Source organism: Sus scrofa, chromosome 13, assembly GCF_000003025.6.
Source record: "Sus scrofa isolate TJ Tabasco breed Duroc chromosome 13, Sscrofa11.1, whole genome shotgun sequence".
Taxonomy (NCBI): domain Eukaryota; kingdom Metazoa; phylum Chordata; class Mammalia; order Artiodactyla; family Suidae; genus Sus; species Sus scrofa.
Genome location: NC_010455.5, coordinates 79138368 through 79163257, shown reverse-complemented (window position 1 = coordinate 79163257; position 24890 = coordinate 79138368). Strand labels below are relative to the sequence as shown.

The window sequence follows — 24890 nt, the reverse complement described above, 5'->3', positions numbered from 1 at the left end:
AAGTCACCTATATAGGAATCTACACCTCTAGTGTGGTTCTTGGCATATAACTCTCTCCAAGGCAGATTTGGGGGCACTTTCTCAAATTTTCAATTTTCTACAACAAGCATGTATTATATTTGCATATCGGAAAAGCTGGCTGATATTAAAATGTTTCCATCAAATAAAATATTCGGGTCAGCTGAAAATGTGCCATTCCCTCCCCTTTGAGTGAGGATTTAAGCCCCTTTGGTGCAGGACAGAACCAGGAGCCAGCTGAGCCCCAGCAACTGGTGCCCCAGCAACTGGTGCCCCATCCCCCTAGGCAGGGGTGATGTGGGGATAAGCTGAGCTCTCCCATGTGACAGAGCTGGTAGTCCAAAAGGGTCAGAGGGGAGTTGAGGGAGACAGAAATGGGGAGGAGGGCAAGGGTCAGCACCCTCTCCTCTTTGCCTCTCAGGTCGGGGAGCTTGTGTCCATTCCTCATTGCCCTTCCTTAACCTGGGGAGGACATTCGAATGTGTCTACTCTTTTTTTCTTTTTCAGGCCACACCTGTGGTATAGGGAAGTTTCCAGGCCGGGAATCGAATCCAAGCCAGAGCTGCGACCTATGCCACAGTGTGGCAATGCCAGATCCTTAACCCCTGTGATAGGCTAGGGATCAAACCGGCACCTCCCTAGAGACAAGCTGAATCATGAACCCACACTCCAACAGAAGCTACTTTAAAAAAATTTTTTAATTAAAAAAAAATTTTTTTTTTGGTTGCACCTGTAACATGTGGGATTCCCAGGCCAGGGATTGGACCCTCACCACAGTAGGGACCTGAGCTGCTGCAGTGACAATGCCAGATCCTTACCTGCTGTGCCACAAGAGAACCCCTGAAAAAGGCTGTTTTTAAAGTTCCTTTCTGGAGTTCCCGTTGTGGCGCAGTGGAAGTGAATCTGACTAGGAACCATGAGGTTTCGGGTTCAATCCCTGGCCTTGCTCAGTGGATTAGGGATCCTGCGTTGCCGTGAGCTGTGGTGTAGGTCGCAGACGTGGCTCGGATTCCGCATGGCTGTGGCTGTGGTTTAGGCTGGCGGCAATAGCTCGATTAGACCCCTAGCCTGGGAACCTCCATATGCCATGGGTGCGGCCGTAGAAAAAAAACAAAAAAAGACAAAAAAAAAAAAAAAAAAAAAAAAAAAAAAAAAAAAAAGAAGAAGTACATCTCCTTTCCAAAGAGGTATAAACTACTATGTATAAAATAAATAGGCTCCAAGGATATAATGTACTGCAGAGGGAATATAGCCAATATTTTATAATAGCTTTAAATAGAGTATGAGCAATAAAAATTTTGAATCACAATGTTGTACACTTGAAACTAATATAATACTGTAAATCAACTATACCTCAATAAAAAATAAAATTAAATAAGTAAAAATTAAAGCTTCCTTCCATTCTCTGCTGGAAGCAACATGAAGAAAAAAAGACTAAGTGGTGGGAAGGTATTGAGAAGGAAAACTGTTTCTCTGGATTTTCTTCTCAAAATAAAACAAGATAAGAAATACACTAGTAAATGTGAAAAAGAACATGAACTTGACCTCTGAGGCGGTATTCAGACCACCCACAGCACAGTCACCTGAGGGCCTGATAAAAATTGCCCTCTGCTTGCCAAGCAAGGCAGCTGCTAGGAAACAGTCGGACGAGGGCCCCCCTTCCTTTCACACTGCCCTGCACTCAGGAGTTGAGCCCCAAGAGACCACGCAGAGCCAATTCCTGGTTCCCTCCCAACTCAGACTCAATGGAACAGGGTTAGAATGCACCATTAACACAAACATTGTACTGGGTGCTTCAAAGGGGAAAAACGCTTTAGTGTTTCACATAGCTGATGGTCAAGTCCTGGCCCCTTCATGGGACAGTCAAGGTTGTCACCGGCTGCTGCTGATGACCTCTCCCATGGAACCTGTGCTGCACCCTCTTACCTCTTCACAGGTTGGGCTCAGGCCCAGGAACTGCCTCCTGTGGGAGGGACCCCCTATGACCTTGCAGTTCCTGGTGCAGAGCCCACCATCACACTTGACATCCTCTACACTTACTGTGCACAATGGGCAGGGAAGCATCTTGTCCCTCCCTGTATCACCAACGCCTGGCCCAGCAAGGACAGATCCTAGCTGGAGGAACCCGGGGGCCAATAGTGGCCTTTCTGAACAACCCACCAGCCACAGCGCTGGCTTCCCCATGCAGAGAGGGCTCAGGGCAGTTCTCCCAGCCAGAGCTTGGGACTGTTTGCCTCCCTCTCCCAAATCAGACCAGTCACAGAGATAAGACCCTTCCTGGAAGCGAGTGTGTGTCCAGGAGGAAAAGAGGGTTTGCAAAGGTAGGACAATGAGTCCAGAAAACCCCTCAATCCATGAGGGCTCTCAGCCCATCTTCTCCTGATGCACTTGTTTTTCCAGTCTTCAACCTCCCCCGAAATGATCCCTGACTAAATAAATGATCTCTTTGTAAACGGGGAGGGCAGTCAAAACGCCAAGGGTTGTGCACCGCACTCCTACAAAATCGGCCAATCTCACGTGGTGTGGGGAAAGATTTTTTTAAGTCACCACAGACTATGATGAAAGTCACCACAGGAGAAAAAGGTGGTTGGTGATTAAGGAGCAAACTGCTCCCATTTACATCTCTTTCCTCACCAGTCTACTCAACTAGACAGCACCTTGGAGATCTTTCTAGAATGTTGGTCCTTCACCATTTGGGGGTCATGGAGAGCCCCTTCGAGATGGGAGGGTGGAAGAGGTGGACCTGGGGTTCTCTTTAAAGTTTCCCCACCAGTTTTCCACACCCAATATGCTCCCATTGACCAGTCCAGGGACCTTTGTTAAGTCACGTTCACAGCCTCAGCATTTGATTTGTAAGATGTGGTTGGTCAGAGAATGATCCTTTGCAGGATTGCTCTAAGCATGAAATTAAAATATATGAGATGTGCCCAGCTTAGAGAAGGTGCTCCAATGTTTGTTCTCACGCCTTGTTTACTTTGTTCCCAGAAGAGACAGACCCACAGTCCCCCTCCCTGCCTGGCTCTGAGGCTAGGCGATTCCCAGCCTCTGGCCCTTCCCCCATTAGAAGCCCCACTGCCACCTCAGCTCCCTTGCAGTCGCATTAAATAGGCTTGTGTGGGAACGTCACCCATCATTTAGAACATTGTTTCCATGGGAAATAGCTCTGAGGTTCCAGGCAGCCAACTCCACTCAGAAACCAACTTTTGGAACAGCAGCCATTGGGCGGAGGAGGTGGCGGAGCACTGGTTCCCATGGCAACCACCGCTCCCAGCGCCCCTCCCAATCCACGGGCAACCCAAACTCTGGCTCATACTGGAAACTTCTTCCTAAATAAGGCAGTATCACTGCGTCGCCAATTTTAATAACGTGTATATGAAAACTCTAGGCATCTTTCAGCTGAGACATGAGGTTTTTTTTGGTGGCCTTTTGCTCTCTTCCTCTCACCACGGTTAGCACTGTCTTGCATGGTTTGAAGTTGCTTCCTGAATGGCAGATTCACCTTCACAGCAACTGGGAAGCTGCATGAGGACAACAGCCACCTCTCCTTAATCCCTGGCCTCTCACAGGACAAAGTACGGCCCAAAATGGGAAGCTTGGGGTATATTCATTGACTGACACTGCATACTGCCCCAAGGCATCCTTCTACCTGCCCAGCCGTCCCCGTGGGCTGAGAAGCAGGACATGACATCTGTCCTTTTGACAGGGTAGGCTCATGCCCCCTGGGAGGTTGGGGGAATGTAGACCCATGACCCCAAAATAACTTTTCACCCAACAGTTTTCAAAGTGTGCTTGGAGGGGGTCCTAAGACCTCTTGGGAAATCTCATGCAAAGCCCCCTCCATTCTCATGGGGGCAGCTTGGGGTGGGGGTGGGGAGGTCAGTAATAGCCTTGGACTCTGCAGCCAGGGAGCTTAAGTTTTCCAACCATGTCTCTGATATGGACTCCCTGTGTGCCCTGGAGCAAGTTTCTTAACTTCCAGGAACCTTGGTTTCCCCAACCATGGAACAGGATCCTTAAGAATGTGTAAGGCCTCAGGGGGAAAAAACCTGGAGTCCTCCCCCTCCCCACCTAAGGGCATATTTGCACTGATATGCAGAGTAGCTGAGTCCCTGGGCTCCCTCCAAGGTGCTGGACCACAGTGATCTGGACCCCTTGCCTGCCCCATCCACAGCCCTCAGGGTACCTGTACTGCATAGGGCTTCCAGAGGACCCAACACAGTAACAGGTGCAAATGCCTAGGACCTAGCAGTGGGCCCCAGCAGCCTCCCCAAAACAGCAGTGCCCAGTGGTTATTATCCCTCACCAACTCTGCCTGCATCTCCCCAAGTTCCAGTTTCCATGGCTTCCTCAGAGCTTGTTTCCCCAAAAAATAGCCCCGAACACTGCTCATTTTTCTTTCTTTCTTTCTTTCTTTTTTTTTAGGGCCGCAACTGTGGCATATGGAGGTTCCCAGGCTAGGGGTCATATCAGAGCTGTAGCTGCCAGCCTATGCCACAGCCATCCTGGGATCAAAGTCGCATCTGCGACCTACACCACAGCTCACAGCAACCCCGGATCCTTAACCCACTGTGCGAGGCCAGGGATCAAACCTGCATCCTCATGGATACTAGTCAGATTTGTTTCTGCTGAGCCACAAGGGGAGCTTCTGGCCACTCCATGTGCACAATCCTCCCAGCACCACTTCCAGACCAGTGGTGTCTACAGTCCTGGCCAGGAGAAATGGTGTCCGGGAGAGGCTACGCAGCAGTAATGACCCTCACCATTTAGTGGGCACTGGCAGTGGACTGGTCAGACACCAAAGTTCAGGCTTGGAATCATCATGCCTCACTGCCTACAATTGTTTTAGTAATTCATTTTGCAGCATCACAGGACTTTCTTTGATTGTCTTTGTGATTCATAACCCAAAGGGATATTCTTCATCGTCCCTGACTATAAGACCACAGATTCTTACAGGTGTGGCAGTGGTCAAACCAGAGCCTCTCCCAAAGATGCTGCCAACTTAGTTGAAGGTTCAGTTTTCATTGTTTCTGCTTCTCTATTTATATCTCAATTATTTCAAAGATTCCCTCTCACCCCATCAGTCAAACTACAAGTTTTCTGGTAAATGAAGCTGGACGAGGGGGCACATTCATTATTAATGGAGTTCTTGGGAGAGTAAACAGACTTTCATTCACATTGGGCTGAATCAGCCCTGGGAAGCTAATCTCATCTCTGTGATGTCTGGGTGTGCCCAGCTGAGGGGGATGAGGACACACTGGGGGGAGTGACCCAACCCATGTGGAGGAAATGGCTCTGCATTCCAGGAGCTGCCCTTCCCTTCTGCACAATTCCCAGAAATGGGCAGTTTCCCCAGGACTGCTGATTTGCAGACAGTGCATAAATGGTGCGCAGCCCTGCCAGGGGTCTCGCCACTTGGCCTCCACTCTCCCCTCCCCAAGACTTTGCAACAGCCCTTTGTCTCCCACCTTTGCAAATCCTAGCCCAGCACTGTCACTGCATCCTTCAACCTCTCCAAGAAGCCACCTGCGCAGTCAGTTCACTCGATTAGTGAGACTTATCCATCAACCCAACCATGAATGTTATTTTATGCTGTACAGGACCTTAAACATTATCAGGTGTAGATGGTGAGTATGTGGCATGGCTGCCTCCCCTCTCCCCATTCCCAGAGCCATGGCAGACACCAGAGTCCATCACAGTCCTCTTTCCAGCTCAGTCTTAGAATGCTTTTTTTTTGTTTGTTTTTTTGGCTGCACTCACAGCATGTGGAAGTTCCTGGGCCAGGGATATGAACCCCCACCACAGCCATACCCAGAGCCACAGCAGTGACAACACCAGATCCTTAACCTGCAGAGCCATGAGGGAATTCCTTAGAACACTTTTCAATGCAGAGCCCCTGGCTGTCAGAACCAGGTGACTGGTCCATAAAGGAAATGTGTTTGCCATCCCAAATCTAACCTACTACTCTTGGTTCCCTCCTAAACATCCCACCTACTGGCCATCCTGTCCCCTGGGAGGGGCTTAGTTCCACTACGGAGAGCCTGCCTGGCTATCTCTGGAGAACTCTCTTACCCAAGTCTTCTGTTACTGCATCTGCCCCTGTTTTTCTACCCGGGGTTCCTCTGCCAGGATTACACCTGAGCAGCTGGCAGTGGGGCAGAAATGATCAGGAGTCCAGAGATCCAGGAAAAGGCCAGTGCTTGAAGTAAGTCAGCTGAGGGACACGATGACCTTGGCCTTATGAACCCCAAGTACCATGTGCTTCCTTATAGCACAACTGTTAACACTTGGGTCTTGCTCATTTGTGTGTGAGTGCCTCCTGACAGAGGCTGGAGCCTAGCCCTCTACGAGTGCCACAGTAGAAACGACCTGCTGTGATCTTTACACTGTGAGCATGTTAAAAATAACAAAAGTACTTCATTAATGTAGGCACTCTGTCTGATGCTGTTGGGAGACTTTACCATCTGAACTCATTTCATTCTGGTAGCAACCCTATGAGGTCTAACTTTGTCCTCATTTTACAGTTGAAGAAACTGAGACACAAAGAAGAAAAGTAACTTTTCTAAGGTCATCCAGCTAGAAAGCAGCAGTGCCAGGATCTGAAACCACGCAGTGTGCTTCCAGGGCCTGTGGCCAGCCCACCACGCTAGGCATCCTCTCGGGGAGGGCACAGTGGTAGGAGGGGCAGAATCAGGCCAGACTAGAGGCGGCAGATCCAGTAGCCCTGAAAGGGTCAGCAGTGAGCCAGGGAGGTGGTATCAGCGTCAGGAAGGCCTCCCAAGGCCAGACTGCTGCCCCAGCGGGAGGAGCAGCTGAGCAGGTCAGGAACCAAGAGGCACTCAGGACAAATATTAGTCACTGGGCACAGATATGCCCGCCCCCATCCCGGCTGGGACAGAGTCTGCCAAGCAGGACACAGGTCTGGTATTGCCAGGAGCCACTGCCCTGAGGAGGAAGCTGAGTGATCAGGCAGCTGCCCAGCATGATGGGAGCACCAGGGGGCTCTGAGACCTCATTTTCCTGCACCCCTGTTTGGGACCCTCTCCCCTGTGTGACTCCCTGACCAGCTTGGCGCCAGCCCCTCACCTGGAATGCCTCACCAAAGAGCCTGAGCCGTGAGCTAACACTGCTGCAACTTTAGGCAAGTTACTTCCATTCTGTGTACCTCGGTTTTCTCTTCTGTAAAAGTGGGGATGGTGGGAGTCTTTGCTGAGGGTGGTCATGATAGGCTCCCTTTATTTGCTGAGGGCCCAGTGTCTGGTCCATAGAGAATGTTCAATAAACCTCAGGTAGTTAACCATTATCAGCATCCTGTGAAGTCCATCCCAAGTCCCACCTCCTGTAGGGAGCCCTCCTGCTTTTCCAGAGTCCTTCCTGAGCTCAGGCCCTGCAAACTGGCTGGTTCCATGGATGACAACTCAACAGAACTCAGCCCCTGGCCACTCCCTCCTTGGGCGTGCTCACACCCATCCGCGTGCTTAGGAGGCAGCATCCCCATGGCAATGCTGTAGACGGCAGGCCCCAAATGTTGCTGACCCAGGGATGGAGGAGATGAAAACTCCCCAAAGACATTTCCCCAAACAGTCAGGAGATGCTTGTTCATCAAATAGACAGTGGCAGATACCAAACTGCTGAGAACTCAGCATTTCTCCCTCTGCTCTTTAAATCCAGAAGTGTGCTCTATCATAAAACCTAGCCCTTCTCTGGGTTCCTACTGGTTTGGTGGATATATCCTTGGAAAGAAAAACCTAAATGGACATGTGACATAAAAAAGGACCTGGTTTTCCCAAGCCCAGAGGAGAAGGATCCAGAAGGAGTAAAGTGGACAGGTCACCAGTGCTGGCCACCCTTCTGCCAGTGCACACAGAAGCTCAGATCCAGGAGACTGGCACATCCAGTCAGTGCTCCTAGGGCACCTCCAGTGTGCAGATCCTGGGAACTGGGGAGACTGAGATGAATCAGCCCTAGCCCCTGGCCTTGAGGCTCACAGTGGCGGGGGCGCAGGGGGAGGGGCAGACAGAGGGTCACAGTAGCGCACAGGCTAAATGGAAACATTGCAGAAGGCTTCCTGGCAGAGGTGGTGCCAAAGTGGGGTCTTGGAGGCCAAGGAGGTATCAGCTAAGATGAGTGATAGGGACAAGTGTATCCTACGTACGGACCAGAAGTTGCAAAGTTGCAAAGCATGGAGGTGTGAAAAACTGAAGAGATGCCAAGTGTTGTGACCAGAGCACAGAAGGTGCGCTGTGTGTGGTGGGGTGGGAAGGGGAGTTGGGAGGCGCTACTGTTGGCGCCCTTACAACTAGGGATGCTGGTCTTTGTATCCTGAGCACTAAGCATCATGCCTGGCACAGAGCGGCTGCTCACCAGCATTAAGTGATGAAAGAACAAGTGCCAGGGTTGCCAGGCGAGGCAGGAGATAGCACAGAGGCCCCGCATGACCCAGAGGCCCTCAGACCTTCCTCTCCCTTGTGCTCACCAGGCAGGGTCATTGGAAGGCTGCCCAGTTCAGCGGGCCCACAATCTTTCTGATGACGGCAGTGAAGCGCACCAGCCAGAAAAGCCCAGTGGAGACCAGATAACTTGCACGGGACAAACTAAGTGCTCCAGAAGCTCTGAAGAGACGGGAAGTGATGGGAAAGGACTGCAGGGTCCTGGGGGGGTGGGGGGCGTTGTGTGCAGGAAGGTCACACAGGTGGAGCTGGCATGGCCATGGCCACAAAGGTCTGAAGGCAGAGCCATGGGGAGCGGCATTTGATCTCCCCACTTTACCAGCAGAGAGCAGAGTCAGAGACATTGAGGCATATGCCCTCGGACACTGCCCAGAAAAGGGCAAGTGAGGCTGGAATCTGGCCCTAAACTGACAACCAAAAGGTAAAACTCTGCCCCACTCCCCACCCAGCTAGTTCAGGGGAGTTGGTGGGGCTGAAAGGCTCTCAGAACCGAAGGGTTGAGGGGGGCTTCTGTGTCTCAGGGTCCACACAACCCTTCAGAACTGTGTGCTCCACTGACATCCCTGGGCCACGAGGGCGCTGCCACCTGGCCACTTCATCCTCCCTGTGCCTCAGGGAGGGTGGGGGTGAACTCAGCCCAAGGATGAGGGGCAATGCTGCCTGCCGCCTGGCTCAGTGGCAATGCCACTCGAGTGGCAACTTCCTTGAGTGGCAGCGACAGGCAGAGAGGAGGAAGGGGCTCGATGGTCATTCTCAGTCCTGGGTACCTAGTCCTATCTTCCTAGGGCTGAGCAGTCTCACTGGCGGCTGAGGAGGAAAGCTGCTCAGCCTTAGGCAGGAATCTGCATGCCCATCGGAAAGTCATGCAGCCTGTTACCCTACCGAGGAGGGTCAGTTCCTGGACACTCTGGGGTTACCCACTGTCTCCCACTGATTCCCAGTTTGATGACCTTGGGGACAGGGGTCGCACCCAATTCATCAGGGCCCCGTGGAGTCTGCCAATGAATGTTGTCTGCCTGCATGGCCTTTTCACCTCTCCCGGCTTGTGGAAACATTCCCTCTCTGAGGAATAGCCACTGAGCCACCTTGCCTGTGCCTAAGGAGTGCCGGCCAGGTAGCAGGTGGCAGCCAGAGGGCTTTGCAGCCACTCTTCCATGTGACTCATCATGGCCACCTCACCAAGAAGGCACTGTTTAGCCCCTGGGGTCACCGAGGTTCGTGGTTGTCCAAGCCACACATCTCCATCTGCAAGTGACCATGAACGCCCTATTCAGCCACACGGCCATGCTGCCTCTTCTCACTTCAAGTCCAGGGGCTAGGAGTTGTTTTACAGTTATATTTCCTTGCTAGGGCAGGGCCAGGGGTTGTGTGCTGGGCCTCATCTTCTTCTCTCTTTTTTTTTTTTTTTAAATGATTTTTATTTTTTCCGTTATAGCTGGTTTACAGTGTTCTGTCAATTTTCTACAGTACAGCAAAGAGACCCAGTCATACATACATATATACATTCTTTTTCTCACATTATCATGCTCCATCACAAGTGACTAGATATAGTTCCCAGTGCTATACAGCAGGATCTCATTGCTTATCCATTCCAATGGCAATAGTTTGCATCTATTAACCCCAGATTGTTTATCGCAGGTCCCCCTAGGGCCCTGGCAGAGCTTTCTGCCCAGAGATCCTCCCCGTGTCTGCTGTCTGCATTTCCACAATGCCAGCTGGGATTCTGCTAGGGTGGAGGGTAGAGCGAGGTGGTGTGGGTACTGTGCCCGTGGACCATGGCCCTCACAAGAGAGATGTCATGTGAGGAGTCCCACTGGATACACATGGGCACCAGCCCAGCAGGAGGAGTGAGTGACAATGAGGGGGCCCTTCCCTACCACCCACACTCCCAAAACAGCCCCCTGTAGCTCCCAGGGCCCAGCTCCCTGACCATCCCTGCCTTTGGGTGGCAGATGCCACACCCCGTCCCCAGAGTCCCTTGATGGCCACAGGGTGGATGTTCTCAGACTGTCTTTCTCCCAAGTCAGGTGTGAGGAGCGAACCAGAGCACAACCGCACAGGCCGACCCTCAGGGTGGTCCTAGCCCAGAGCTGCTGCCTCATAGAACCCATGGCTTAACACCAGCCCAGGAGGTAAGTGGCTCAGAAGAAGGCCCGGGTGGTGACAGACAGCAAAGGGAAGCCCTGGATGGCAGGGACGGGCCTGCCTCTGTGCCAGAAGCTCCCTGCCTATGAGATGGATGCTTCTTGCCAGGGCTGAATGGCTAACCTCTGCCTCCCCCATGTCCTGGCTGACCCATCATGTCAAATGCTTTACCCTGTGGTAGAAGAAAGAGAGACTCAGGAGATAAATGGACATCCCAAACTCATGTGCTGGCAGAGGCCACATTGATAAATGAGAGAAGGGGACAGGGACAGGCAATAGGGAACAGTGGGGCCTGTGGTAAACAGGAGGCCCCTGTTACCCTCCGCCAACTGACTACTGCAATAGGACCATATCTGAAGCAGGGTAGCCAGAGAGTCAAAATTTTAAAAGAATAACCAGAAATGTGAATTTTTAGGTGAAACTGATTTTTTTTTTTTCTTTTTCAGCCACACCCACAGCATATAGAAGTTCCTGGGCCAGGGACCAAATCTGAACTAGAAATATAACCTATGCCATAGCTGCAGCAACGCCAGATCCTCAACCCACTGCACTGGGCCAGGATCAAATTGGCGCTTTTATAGAGATAAGCCTGATCATTAACCCACTGCACCACAGTGGGAACTCCTAAAATTGATTTTTTTTAATTTTTTTCTACTAATTAAAGTTTTACATATTATATGAGCCAAAAAAAATCACCCCCCTGGGTGGTCCCAGCCTATAAGGGCACCTGCTGGCACCGTGGCCACTTTGTATATGCCAGCATCAAGTGGTGTGTTTGCTCCAAGGCAGACAACCCTTTTCACTGCCTTGGGCTGGCCTGGCTTTGGTCACCATGAGGTATGAGGTTAAAGAAAGTGGCAGTGACACTGAGGAGCGGCCACAGGAGTTACTCAGCCTGGAGACTCTCCAGTCTGGTCTTTAGCGGGAGGGGCAGGGCACACAACCCATCCCAGGAGCCAGCAGAGCCTGGGGAGGAGCAGGATGGTCAAAAATGAATGCTGCTCTGATGCATTTCCATCCTTTATATTCAAAATGAAAAATGTGGGAGTTCCCCTTGTGGCTCACCAGAAACAAATCTGACTAGAGTTCATGAGGATGCAGGTTCAATCCCTGGCCTCGTTCTGTGGGTTGGGGATCCAGCATTGCCATGAGCTGTGGTGTAGGTCGCAGACACAGTTTGAATCCCACGTTGCTGTCTGTGGTGTAGGCTGGCAGCTCTAGCTCCAATTCGACCCCTAGCCTGGGAACTTCCATATGCTGCAGGTGCAGCCCCAAAAATCAGGGAAAAAAGAAAAAGAAAAATGTGAACAATTTTATGCTTGATAAAAAATGAGAAAGAAACAGGATCTTGGCCCTTCCCTGAGGTGAGCGGAGGTGAGCCAATCCCCATTCTAAATGAGTAAGCAGACTGCAGAGAGAAGGGCTGGAGCAAAATACAAGGGAAACTTCCTGAACACGAGGCAGGCATGGCAATGAGAGCCCAGGAGGTGTGGGGTTTTTTCTCAGCAAAGGAAAAGGCCAGGCAAGCAGCACCAGGGGGGAGGGTCCAGCCGCCTGGCTCTGGAGTTTTGAACGGGGCTGGAGGTGCGGGCAGAGGGGGAGGGGGGAGGGAATGGCTTTCCAGGGACCCTGCCAAACTCCAGATTTTAAGCCCACTCAGCTGAAGAGCACGAGGCCACTTTTCACATCTCTCTCCCCAAGCCCTAAATAGCCGCTGGATCTTTCCTGCCCTCCTCACCAGCCTGGCCAGGCCAGACAGCATGCCCTGGATGGGAAGGGGGAAGGGCAGCATGGGCAGTCCCCCTATGTTCCCAAGGGGCAGGAGCCCTCCAGAAGCCACCACTGGCTGAGGGCCAGCCACCCACCTTTCTTTTTTTCTACAGATAGCACTTTTATAAAAAGTCATGCATTTGCCCCTCTGCTAGGTGTATGTGCAAATTGCTCAACTCACATGTGTGCCTCAGTTTCCTCACCTGTTAACAATAGTATCTGCCTCATGGGGTTGTTCTGAGGACAGAATGAGCCAATTCATGTAAGTGCTTAGAAAGTCCCTGGCGCATAAAGTGTTTATCACCATCACTATCATCATCATCTATACATTGCACGACCTCTTACCCATGCTCCCTCCACCAAATTGCACAGAAGGGTGCCTGGGGTCGCACAGGGCTGCTTTCCAGGCTGCCCCAAAGCCCTCAGGCAGGGGAGGAGGATCCCTCTGAATCACCTCCTTCAGCCCACGAGGCGTTTTGTGCAGCCCGCACTGCAGGGAGACCTCACCACCCAGCCGGACTGCAGGGTTACGTCTCCTGTAGCTGGGCCATCACAGGGCTTGACAGGGAAGCACAAGATTTGACACTGATGACCGGAGGAATGATCACAATCTGTGCTGGCTTGTTCCAGGGGCTCAGAGAAAGGGGGGTGCTGGGGAAAGACATCCCACCCTACACCCCATCTGATGTGGATGAGCCCATGGCCTAAAGCTGGAGGCAGAGCAGGTGTTAGGAGCATGGAAATGAGTCCAACAGGCCCGGGTCTGCATCCTGGTTGTGCCACTTACTAGCTGTGTGACCTTGGGCAAATGATGGAACCTCTCTGTGCAAAACATCTGTTGGCGGATGGGTGGCAGCAACAAGCTGGAGGTGGAATCGGGTGGAGTCCTGTGGCCAGGGCTGCTAATGAGAATGCCTGTTTAGCATGTCCTGACCACAAGCTAGGCACTCACCTATACCTCCCTAACCAGCACTTCAGACTAGGTGAGGTCACTGCTCTACTCTCCCAGGACACCCAGTTTTCTGTCTTGATGGCACTCTGCAGGCTGCACTCAGTTGCTTAATTGTTTGTGCTATAATGCATGGTTCCCACTAGACTGTCAGCTCCAGGGGGCAGGGCCCGGGTTCTGGTTTATTCTCTGCTGTATCAGAGCCCAGCACATGCCTGGCACCAGGCTCCAATCCTCACAGCTATGCTGCAAACTGTTCTAACATGAAGGGGAAAAAAGGCTAACACTTGGTTTTGCTGCAGTCATTGGGAAAGAAAGCCTGACTGATGACTTTGACCTGGCTGGGAACAGTGGCAGTAACGAGGTTCCCAGGGAAGGTCACAGGGTAGGTCTGGGGTGCATGCCTCTTGCTCAGACAAGCTACTTAACAGCTCTTTTCACAAGTAAAAGGGTAGGCTCACAGCCTCGTCTCCATGTCATGATTCCCCTGTGGTCAAAAGTAATGGAAATTTGGTGTTTTCAGAAGTTCTAGGGGAAAGTGCCTAGGAAAACGGGTCCCTGGAAAATGGCAGTAAACTAGGCTTGAGGAGACACAGAGCCAGGGAGAAAGTCTCCAAGGGTGTGAGCAGGAAGGGACGGGTGTCTGACGCTCAGTTTTAATTTCTGCCCTGTTTTTAGTCACGGGCAGCCCCCTTTCTCAAAGGCCTGTTCCACACAACAGCCACTGAGCCACAACAGCTCAGTGGGGTTTAGGGAATTTGGAAGCCAGGCCCATGGCACCCACGCAGGGTGTGGCAGCTGACCCTGGACCTAGACGGGCAGTGGGCATGGTCCCCACCCTACAATCCCCAGAAATACTTCAGATGGGGAGGTTTTCATTACTGATTGGGTCATCATCAAAGAAAGATAAACGATCCGCTCAGAAACCTTCCACAGGGATAACACCTTTGGGGAAGAATGGGGGGAGCGTCTCCCCATCTCCACATGTGTGTGAAGGCGGCCTGCCCCGTATGACTGGACTAGAAAAGAAAGGAGGATGGGTGGGTGGGACATCTGTGTCCCAGCGGCACTGTCCCTTATCACAGACACCACTAAGGAGGCTGGAGCTGAGGGGAGCACGCCCAAGGTCACATGGAGGACAGGTAGGGAGCAGAAAGTGCAGCAGGGGAGCCCTCCAGCCTGCAGCCCGTGCTGCTACCCACTCTTCTGAGGAAGGGATCGAGGACAGTTTCCCTGAGGCCCCTTGGCTGCCCATTGCTGGTGGCCCCAGACCCCGGCTGGAGACCCTGCCTGGGGCCCTCGCCTCCCTCGCTCCACACAGAGACTCTCGCAGCCTCTGCCCAGCTTCCCTATCCACACACCAACCCCAAACAGAAAAGAGCCCCTGTTAAGTGCTTTATTCGAATGGTTATTTTGTTGAAGTGCCAAGTGACCTGCTCCCTTTTTCCATCCCTCCAGCCGGCCCCACTTTAAGCCCAGAAGTAAAACAAAGGCTTTGTTTCTTTATTTTGATTTCCTCCTTAAAATCTCAAACATGCAGGAAACACCCACCCAGCCCCAGATAAGTGGACTCAGACCATTGGCAGCGGGCGGTGCCGGGGGTCACCAAGTCAGGGTGGCCGGGAGGACTCTGATGCCAGCTGACCTTAGCTCCCCAGGAGTGAGAGCACCAGCAGGGCACCTGGGCCTGACCTCCTCTGCGGGTGTGAGGAGGACATGAGAACCCCTCAGCTTTCCTGGCTCTGCTGCCTGGGGGAGCTCAACCTGAGGAATGTGGGTGTGGAGGGATGGCTGGGAAGACATATCTCATACAAGCTATTTTTTAATATATGCCCCCAAGGCTTTGGGGCCGTGGCTCCACCCTTTTCCATCATCTCCCATTACAATAAAGCAGGCATTGAAAGAAGAATATGATGGATGCTATTTTGGGGCTGCTGAGCCTCCTCATGAGAGAATGGTCCTCACCAAGAAAAATAGGCTTGCATCTACCTCCTCCTTGGGACCTCCATTTCCAGTTGCTTTAAAATACAAAGGGGTGAATTTGTGGGTCATCTAAAAGGGGGAATTTTCAGAGTTCCCGGTGTGGCGCAGCAGCAACAAATCCGACTAGCATCCATGAGGACGCCAATTCGATCCCTCACCTTGCTCAGTGGGTTAAGGATCCGGCGTTGCAGTAGTGTAGTGTAGTGCGTCTGTGGTGTAGATCACAGATGCAGCTCAGATCTGGTGTTGCTGTGAGTGTGGTGTAGGCTGGCAGCTGTAGCTCCAATTCAACCCTTAGCCTGGGAACTTCCACATGCTGCAGATCTGACCCTAAGAAAAAGGCGGGGGGAGTTGAACTTCAAGGTGTGTTGAAGTTCTAAAGGCTAAAATGAAAAAAAAAAAAATCCCAAACTGAGTTAAAATAAATTTTGCTTTTAAAATGAATATATAATGTTCATTTTGCCTATAAAATGAATATATAATGAATAAATAATATATAATGGAGGCAAGAATCTGTGCCCAGACTCCCCCCCACCCCCAAAATGGTCAGCCCTAAGGGGAGAGTAGAGCCTCCCCAACCCCAGTACACCTTCAGCAATCTCCACACAGCTCCACAGGTCTACAGATATTTTCACTTTTAATCTGGGTACTTGTAATACTAAGGCCAGCCCAACACATAGTATGTATAGGAGATTCTTAAAAATTTTTCTTTTTTGGCAGCCTGGAGGTTATGGAGTTCCCCGGGGCCAGGGATCAGATCTGAGCCACAGTTGCATCCTTTTAACCCACTGTGCTAGGCTGGGGATCTAACCTGCATCCTGGCGCTGCAGAGATGCTGCCAATCCTGTTGTGCCACAGAGGGAACTCCTGGGAGATTCTTTTTAAACCAAAACTTTTCTTTAAAATGTAGGTTGCGGGAGTTCCCGTCGTGGCGCAGTGGTTAACGAATCCGACTAGGAACCATGAGGTTGCGGGTTCGGTCCCTGCCCTTGCTCAGTGGGTTAATGATCTGGCGTTGTCGTGAGCTGTGGTGTAGGTTGCAGACGCGGCTCGGATCCCGCGTTGCTGTGGCTCTGGCGTAGGCCGGTGGCTACGGCTCCGATTCGACCCCTAGCCTGGGAACCTCCATATGCCGCGGGAGCGGCCCAAGAAATAGCAAAAAAAAAGACAAAAAAAAAAAAAATGTAGGTTGCATCAACATAATATATATGTGTACTTCCACATAAACAAATAGGCATTTGTTTTATAATATGCTTAACTGCCTTCATGGACACAGTCTCTGATAGTTTTCATTGCAAGACAAACCCCAACAAAGCATCCACCTTCGGGCTCCCACCTTTGCTGGCTTTTGCAGCATCTCTACTAAGTCAGGGGAAAGGATAGAGGCAGTATTATCCTTTATCGGTAATACAAGGACAGAAAACATTTCAACTCAATCTCACCACTTAGTCCAGCTCGAGTCCCCACGTTCTATAATGAAACTAGTTCAAATCTGTCCCCAACAGTGACTCTGAAAATGGGATCTGCCTGAGTATGCAGGCTTTTCCAGAAGGTTTTTAATCTTTTCTGCACCCCTTTAAAAGCAATGCTTTGCTAACTGCCCTAACTCAAGACTAGTTACATGCAAATGGGCCACGACAGGCTCCAGCCTGGGAGTCAGTCAGTCAGCCGGGGGCGGGAAAGAGGAGGCTGAAAATAGTTGGGTGAGAAACTGTCTCCTGTCTCCTGCCGTCATGGAGAGGCTCCTCCTCTGCAGCTGGAGAGCTTTGGCAGAGAGGAGGACCTGGGACCAGGCACCTGGTGCACTTCTTTCTCAGAAAGCCAAGGAAAGGGAGAGCTGGCAGGGCCGTGTTAGGGGTTAGAAAGGTACTACATTGTACTCTGGGCTTCCCCCCTTTACAGTAGTTCCTTAACCCTTGTGGCACCGTGGGTTAAGGATCCTGCATTGCCGTAGCTGTGGTGCCGGTTGCAGCTTCAGTGCAGCATGGGTTCAATCTTTGGCCTGGGAATTTCCACATGCTGTGGGTATGCCCCCCCCCCCAAAAAAAGTTCTGTACTTTAGAACATAAAATGTATTTTGCTTAAGATGGTTGAAGATGAGCTGCTTAACAAATCCTTGCCATCTAATTATAAAATCGTTGTTCTTTTTTCCCTCTGTCTTTTCCAAATATGTACATTTACCATTCAAATTACAGCTCAATTTAGGCAGCTGTGACTACATGATGCTCAGCAGCCTGGTAGGCAGGTGTGTGTGTGGAGGGGGGGGCGGAGGAACTTTTTTTTTTTTTTGTCTTTTTGTCTTTTTCTAGGGCCAAACCTGTGGCATATGGAGGTTCCCAGGCTAGGGGTCTGATCGGAGCTGTAGCTGCCGGCCTACACCACAGCCACAGCATCGTGGGATCGGAGCTGTGTCTGCGACCTACACTACAGCTCATGGCAACACCGGATCCTTAACCCACCAAGCAAGGCCAGGGATCGAACCCTCAACCTCATGGTTCCTAGTCGGATTCGTTAACCACTGAGCCGCAAGAGGAACGCCAGAGGAATTTTTTGATAAAAGTTAAATCCAAAGACGCACACCCTTCCCTCCCCAGTGTGGGCTCAGGTAGCAAAAGGATCCATCAATAACCCCGATGGAGACCCAGGGGGCATTTTCATTGAATTCGCTGGGTACATGGAGCTAAAAGAGCCTGGACATGGAAACCAAGGATGTGCTGAAACCCTGCCATTGAGTGCAGAGAAAAGGGTCACATCTGCTCATCTGGGGTAATGGGTATATGGTGATTGTTACATATTATCCTTTGTCTTTTTATTTTTTGTATTTTTCAAAATTAAAAAATACAGCAAGTGCACAAATGATGGAAGGGCTCCTGGATGACTGTGGGATGAACAAGAGTCGGGGAAAACCACTGCCATCTAGGCTGCCTCGGCCTCTCCTGCCAACCATCCAGCCATGTCTGCATTTCTATGACTTCTGCTGCCTCACAGTGTCCCCGTCCTGCTCCATCCCCTCTCCTCACAAGGCCTTTGCTCCACTGCAGCAGTGATTACACCTATGGTCAGACCTCCTGGGCCTTGTCCCATGAGCATCAGGAGAGAAGAGCTATGTCATCAAAATGACCAAAGGCATCAGTTCTGGGAGCAGCTCCATGTAACAGACAGGGCATGTGTTCCGGGACCAGATGAGACTCCTGGGCTCTGCTCCTCTCAGGCCATGGTCTGTTTAACCACCCTGAGCCCCCAGTTGCCACATCTGTAAAAGGCTAATAGCAAAACTGTTGTGAGCTTAGAGATGGCCAATGCAGAGCATGGAGCCCAGCCCAGCCCACTGGTTTTTGCTGAAGGAAGGGAAGGAAAGGAGGGAGAGGGAGGGCAGACATTCAGAGAGGCTGTCCTTAAACCATGCCATCTGAGGAACAGCTGGAGAAAGCAGAGTTGCTTGTGTTGGGGAAAAGCATGATTGTCAAGGTTCATGTGAGACAGGTCCAGTGGGACAGGCTAAGGGGAAAAAGCAAAGAATTTTGCAAGGGAGTTCCTGTCATAGATCAGTGGTTAATGAATCTGACTAGCATCCGTGAGGACGCAGGTTCAATCCCTGGCCTTACTCAGTGGGTTAAGGATCTGGTGTTGCCGTGAGCTGTGGTATAGGTCACAGACGCAGCTTGGATCCTGCATTGCTGTGGCTCTGGCGTAGGCCAGCAGCTGTAGCTCTGATTGGACCTGAGACTTGGAACCTCCATATGCATCCCTAAAAAGCACAAAAAAAAAAAAAAAAAGAATTTTGCAAGGATAAATGAATCCTCAAATAGGGTAGACTGATTTGAGGGGCTTCCTGTTTCTAGAAGGGTCTCTAGAAGAGGCCCCGCCCCTCACTGGCTGCACAGGAGGAACCCCCTGTTGAAAGTTTCCCAGCCTCTACTCAAGGGGTCACTTTCCTGTCTGGGCTGTATCTGTCTACAACAGAACAATTACTGGCTTCATCTTTACCCCCAAATCACACCACACCTGTTAACTTAAAATATTTACTTAGCTCTAATCTGGGCAAAATATCCATTAAAAGAAAAAAAAAAAAAACAGGTTTGATGCCATGCTGTATTTATATAATACATATAAATAACTGCATATGTAATTATTAAAATGTGTCTCACTTAAAATCATTGCCCTCACCAGTAAGAGAAATGTGAAATGTGTTCTACTGGGTCTGCATTGAGACTAAATATGCCCCAGGGGCCCCTTCTGGATCCATGATTCTGTTATCCAAAGGTTGCTGGAATACTGATAATGCTCTTAATTCTTACAGCCCTTTCTGGTCTCCCAAAGCATGTTCTCAATCTGTGTATTTCATCTAATCCCCAAGACAACCCTGAGGGCGGGGCAGAGATGTCACAGATGGAGCCTGGGCCTCTGCAGCACTGGATGCTCCCAAGGCCCTACCAAGGGTCACAGGGGACCCAAGCACCGAACTCTCCATCCCACCCCCCCACTTCCACTGCCACATGTCACACAGCCAAATCTCTTCCTAGTATTCTCCAAAATCTCATTGGCAACACAATCCAGACCTAAATCACAATGTTTTATCCATCTAGGTGGCCAGATGCCAGGCTCAGTACATGAAAATATGCCCCTCTGAGATCTAGAATGTCACCTCACAACCAGGAATGACCCACATTGTCATTTGGCCATCTGGCCATCAGCAGGCCCCATGGAGTAAAGCTATCAAGAATACTAAAGGATAATGATAGGGACATTAAAAAGCTAAATACGCACTGGTACTTCGTGACCCCTACAAGGGGGATGGCTGCAGAAAGCTGCCCTGATCATGCCAATGGGCTAACAGGCTCTACGCCCAGTGGTGGAGGCTGGGCCAAGGAGGACCAGGGATGGAGTCTCAGAACGGGCCTCTCACAAGCTGCAAGAATGCTACGCCCAAAACTGGAGGTGGGCCCCAAGGGATACATGGCTGGCACCAACAAGTGCAGTGCAGCTGTCACCTCAGCCACAACAATGTCCTCTGCTGTCTGAAGCAGGAGGTGGCTGCATTGCCCTCCTGGTCAGAGTTCCTCATGACAGACCTGCTGGCTGCCTGCTGGGACTTCAACCCGCAGGCACCCGTCCCACTCTATGTCCACTCTTGACACTGGCTCTACCATGACAACCCTCTGGCCTGGCTGGGAGGGCAGAGACTCAGAGATAGTCCTCAGCAAACAGTTGTGAAGCGGGGGATCTATGTTGGGATGCAGGGCTCATTTTCAGAGGTCCACAAATTTCCCAAATGGTAGGCCCAACTTCATACACCCAAGCAACTGTTCCTGGGGCTTCTCACTGGCAAAGAGGTGGTGGCCCAAGGAGGTAAAAAACCATTGCTCTGAACACTTAGCCTTCTTGGCTGCCTATCCCATACAAGAGCTTGCTAGAAGTGACACTAATATCCCATCCCTGTGTACAGAGACTTCACAAGAGCTGAGAGTATCTTTGGGAGATCTAAGTTCTGCTTAATTCACTATGACTTGGGTTTTATTATCAGCAGCCCAAAGCATCTCTACTGATCCAATACTACTGGGCCCAGTGGCATCACCCAAGACTACGAGGGGTGGCAAGGCTCAGAGTCCACCAACAAAAATTCCTTGCAAAGCTTGACCTCTCTGCTCAGCCTCTAGACCATGCAGAGCTGCCAGGTTCCCAGGGCATGGAGACCTCACTTAGCTCTTTTCTTTCTCCCATCCCTAGACAAAGTTCAACCAGCCAGTTTAGTTTGCTGCCCTGGGCCTGGCAGGTACAGAGCTTCTGGAACTCAATGCACACTCTGGACACCTGAGAACAACCCAGCTTTGCAAGAGAACATGTTCCCACTTATTTCACATGAGCATGGCTTATGAGCAGGTATGTTTTCAATTGTTGGCAGGGGGGCATACTCTGCATGGGAGCAATGATGACACTAGATGTGAAATACAAAATGGAGGTCACATTGCCCCGAGAAGTCACTTGATCCAGCAGGCTGGTCAACATGCCATTCGGGCTGATGTTGGGACCAGGCACCCTGAAAGCTGGTTCAGTCCATCATAGCCCAGAGGTTCTCCCTGGTTCCAGGTGATCTCACTCAAGCTGAGGATCCAACCCCAAGGGATAATAGACGTGTCTTTTATAAGCAGCTCAGATCAGCTCAAAGTGTGAATACCTGTGGTTGAGCTAATCAAAGTTATACCTATTACAAAGATGTCTTAGGTAGGTGAAAACATAAGTAGTGGCAAATACAAACAGAACTGGCAGCGCTGGAAGACTGTCACTTGCCTCACCAGGGTTCAGCGGAGGGTCTTGACGCCCCCACCCGATATGGAAATGTTGAGGGGGGCAGTTTCCAGTAGAGCACCTGACTTAGCAACCCCACCCCTCCGCCACCCCCAAAGAGGCTGGCAGACCCCTACCACCTTGAAACCCCCAGCACATCAAAGCTCCAAGCCTCCTGGCCTAGCAGAGAGAGGGTAAACTACACCATAAACCACAGACAGAGAAGCTAATTGGCTGCTGCGAGTGAGAACAGACTGGGGGTCAAAACCATGACCTGAAACCTCTTCAGCCCCAGTCAGCAGAGACATGCAGTTTATAGGAAATTGAGAGATTTTACAAAGATGTCAGCCAGCTCAAGTTTCTTCTCTGGGAAGAGAAGTAGGAGAAACTCTAAGAACTGCCTGGGTGAAAGTGCTTTGTTCACTGCAAAGCCCTTGGCACGTGTCAGTTATTAATACCAGCAGCTCATCACCGCACATGTCAACCAAACCAGTGAATGGAAACAGAGCCTAAGCCTAACACAGGCTGCACCTGGAGCCTTCAAGCTCAGGATAGCAGACCCTCACAAGAGGGTCCTGAATAGCCACAGGGTGGACCCCAAATATTATCTTGGGCAAGTTCCTGACTCTTTTTAGCCCCTGTGCCCCTGTGCCCATGGGGGTGATAATAAAACCCCTCTGGCGGAGTCTTGCCAAATGATGAGCAAGCACATCCACATGAAGTGCCTGGTCTGTGTAAGCCCTGCTGACAGCTATTATTATAGCGGGAGCTCTAGGGCTTTTAAGTCAGACTTCCTTGATCATCCCTGCTGCCAGGGTGGTCAGTTTTTTAAGGCCACAATTCACAGCCTTGTCAGTCACCCCCTCTGGTCAGGGCCAGGACAGGGTATGAGTCTTGGAGGGGCAAGAACCATTCTAGCTCAGGGAGGCCTGCTAGGAGCAAGGGCCCTGCTGGGAGAGGAGGGGCAATCCCAGAGCTCAGGGATCAGAGCCCAGATGAAGTGGCCCTGGTCCACCTCTCCAGACTTGGCTCTGGCCAGCACAGACCGCAGTTCCAGCCACAGTCTGACAGGGTGTCCAGTGCCCATGCTCCTGCCATGCATCACCTCCTCTAGGAGGCCTTCCCTGACCTTCCACGCTGTCTGCTCCCACAACTCCTGAGATTCTCTCATCTCAGTATGGGTCACGCTAGGCTGTCACTCACTTTGCACCCCTACCTTTCCCAGATGCAGGAGCTGGCACTGTTCCCACACACGCAGTGGGCGCCCCTGCCAGGTCCCATCAATGAATGAGGCGGGCCCTAGCAGTGACCAGAGCCCCGGGGGCAGCTAAAGGCTGTTTATGAAGCAGTCAGAGTTTATCTTTCAGATTAATCTGACAACTCTCCCAGCTGATGCCTGCCCTCTGTAAACGCCATTTTAAAAGGAAAAAGAGCCGCCCCCCACCCCCATGCCCTCTGGCCACCCACCTTCTCGCGGGTTCTCGCCAGGGCAGCCAAGGAACCCAAGGGCGGTTACCATGAAAGGGGCTCTTTGGGCGGTGGTCAGGCCCTTCCCACTGGGGTCTCGATCGTGGCGGATTTCTCGACCGTACCCCGTTCCGCTGGAGCCAGCGGTGCGGGCAAAGGTCCACTCACCGCCAGCCTGGGAGCGCAGTCTGCTTTTGGCGAGCGCGGCCGGGCCCGGGGCGGCCACACCTCCCGCCCGGAACAAAGCGCCGGGCAGGGTCCCCTCCCCTCCCAGGCGGCCCGACTGCTCACCGCGCGCTTCAGCCAGGCTCTGCCCTCAGGCCGCCTCCTCCATGCCTGCGCCTGTGAGAAGGCAGCGCCGCGCTCGCGGGGCCCCGCGGCTGCCAGACTGACTGCTCCGGCCCGCGGCCCGCCGGCCGCTCTGGCCCGTCCCCGCCCCCGCCCCGGCGCCTCCTTAAAGCGACCGCGCAGCCCGCGCGCGCCGGGAGCGCTGGTCTAGCTGCGCATTCCTAATATTGCAACAGCGCCTGCTAAAAATAGAGCGCCGCCGCCGTGGGCACTGTGGGGGGGACACGGCCGGCGCCGCAACCCTGCCATCTTCGCGGGCCCCGGGCTTCCAGGACGCGCGGCCCGCCTGGTCAGAACCACACGCGCTGAGCCCCGCCTGACCCGGCAGGCAGAGCAGACCCGCCAAGAGACCAGACGGGCGCCGCCGCCTCCCCCGCAGCCCCGCGTACTTACCCGGGGTCGACCAGCGGCGCCGCGGAGCTGGCTTTAAGGTGGACGCCGAATGGTAATTCGCCCGGGCCTCTTTAAGAGCCTCTGCGCTCCAGCCTTTAAATCTCCGCTCCCGCCCGGCCAACTTCGGAGCCTGCAGACGCCTCCCCGGTCCTAGGCGATCCCGGGCCGCCACCCTAACCGGGTTCCCGTTGAATCTCAGGCCGTGTTTCTTTCTATGAAACTGCTGCGCTACCTACTGCGCTAACGAGGCACCTATCCATGTTTCTTTCTAGATTCTACCCTCAGCGTCGCTTCCCCCAGGCCCTCCTGGTGCCTGATTCCTGGGCCTAAAGTTCATTTCAGTGGAGGCAACAGACGGGCACAGGCGACACTCCCGATCCATTTCATTGTTTCAGTTCCGCTATCTGCTCTCCAACGGCGTCATTTTTTCCTTACTTTAAAAACTGAGGTATAATTCACATACCATAAAATTCCAGCATTTAAAATGGACAATTTAGTGGGTTTTAGTACATTTACAAAGTCATGCAACCATCACCCTTATCTAATTGCGGAACGTTTCATAACACCCTCCCCCCTAAAAAAACCCAAAAACAAATGAACCCACTTGCAGTCGCTCTCCATTCCCCCTTCCTCCCAGCCCCTGGAAACTGCTAATCTACGTTCTGTCTCCATGGATTTGCCTACTCAGGACATTTCATGTAAGTGGAATCATACATGTGGTCTTTTGTAACCCAGCTTCCTTCACTTGGCAAGATATTTTCAAGGTTCATCCACGTTGCGGCATGTAGCAATACTTCATGCCTTTTTGTGACTGAATAGAATTCCATTGTGTGGGTACCCCACATGTCATCTTTCATCAGCTGAAGAACAGTTAGGTTGATTGCATTTGGGGGCTATTATGAATACAGCTGCTATGAACTTTGTGGGCAAGTCTTTGTATGAACACTTTCATTTCTGTTGGGTATATACCTCAGAATAGAATTGTGGGTTATATGCTAACTACGCATAACATTTTGAGGAGCCCCCACACTGTTTTCCAAAGCGACTGCACAATTTTTTATTCTGACCAACCATGTATAAGCGTT

General features: G+C 51.6%; 1 protein-coding gene across 10 annotated transcripts in view; it reads right to left on the bottom strand.

Moving 5' to 3' along the window:
- MRAS (muscle RAS oncogene homolog) overlaps positions 1-24890 on the bottom strand; it is a 73651-nt gene that overhangs the window by 47882 nt on the left and 879 nt on the right. The window contains exon 1 of one of the 10 annotated variants that reach the window (XM_021069515.1): positions 23806-24206. The exons of 1 other annotated variant lie outside the window; for it this stretch is intronic. The gene's annotated coding sequence lies outside the window, so the exon portion shown is untranslated. Of the gene's footprint in view, positions 1-18713; positions 18739-23064; positions 23526-23805; positions 24207-24890 lie in introns of those variants that run through there. 8 more of the 10 variants (XM_021069513.1, XM_021069511.1, XM_021069520.1 and 5 more) reach the window with 8 other exon arrangements.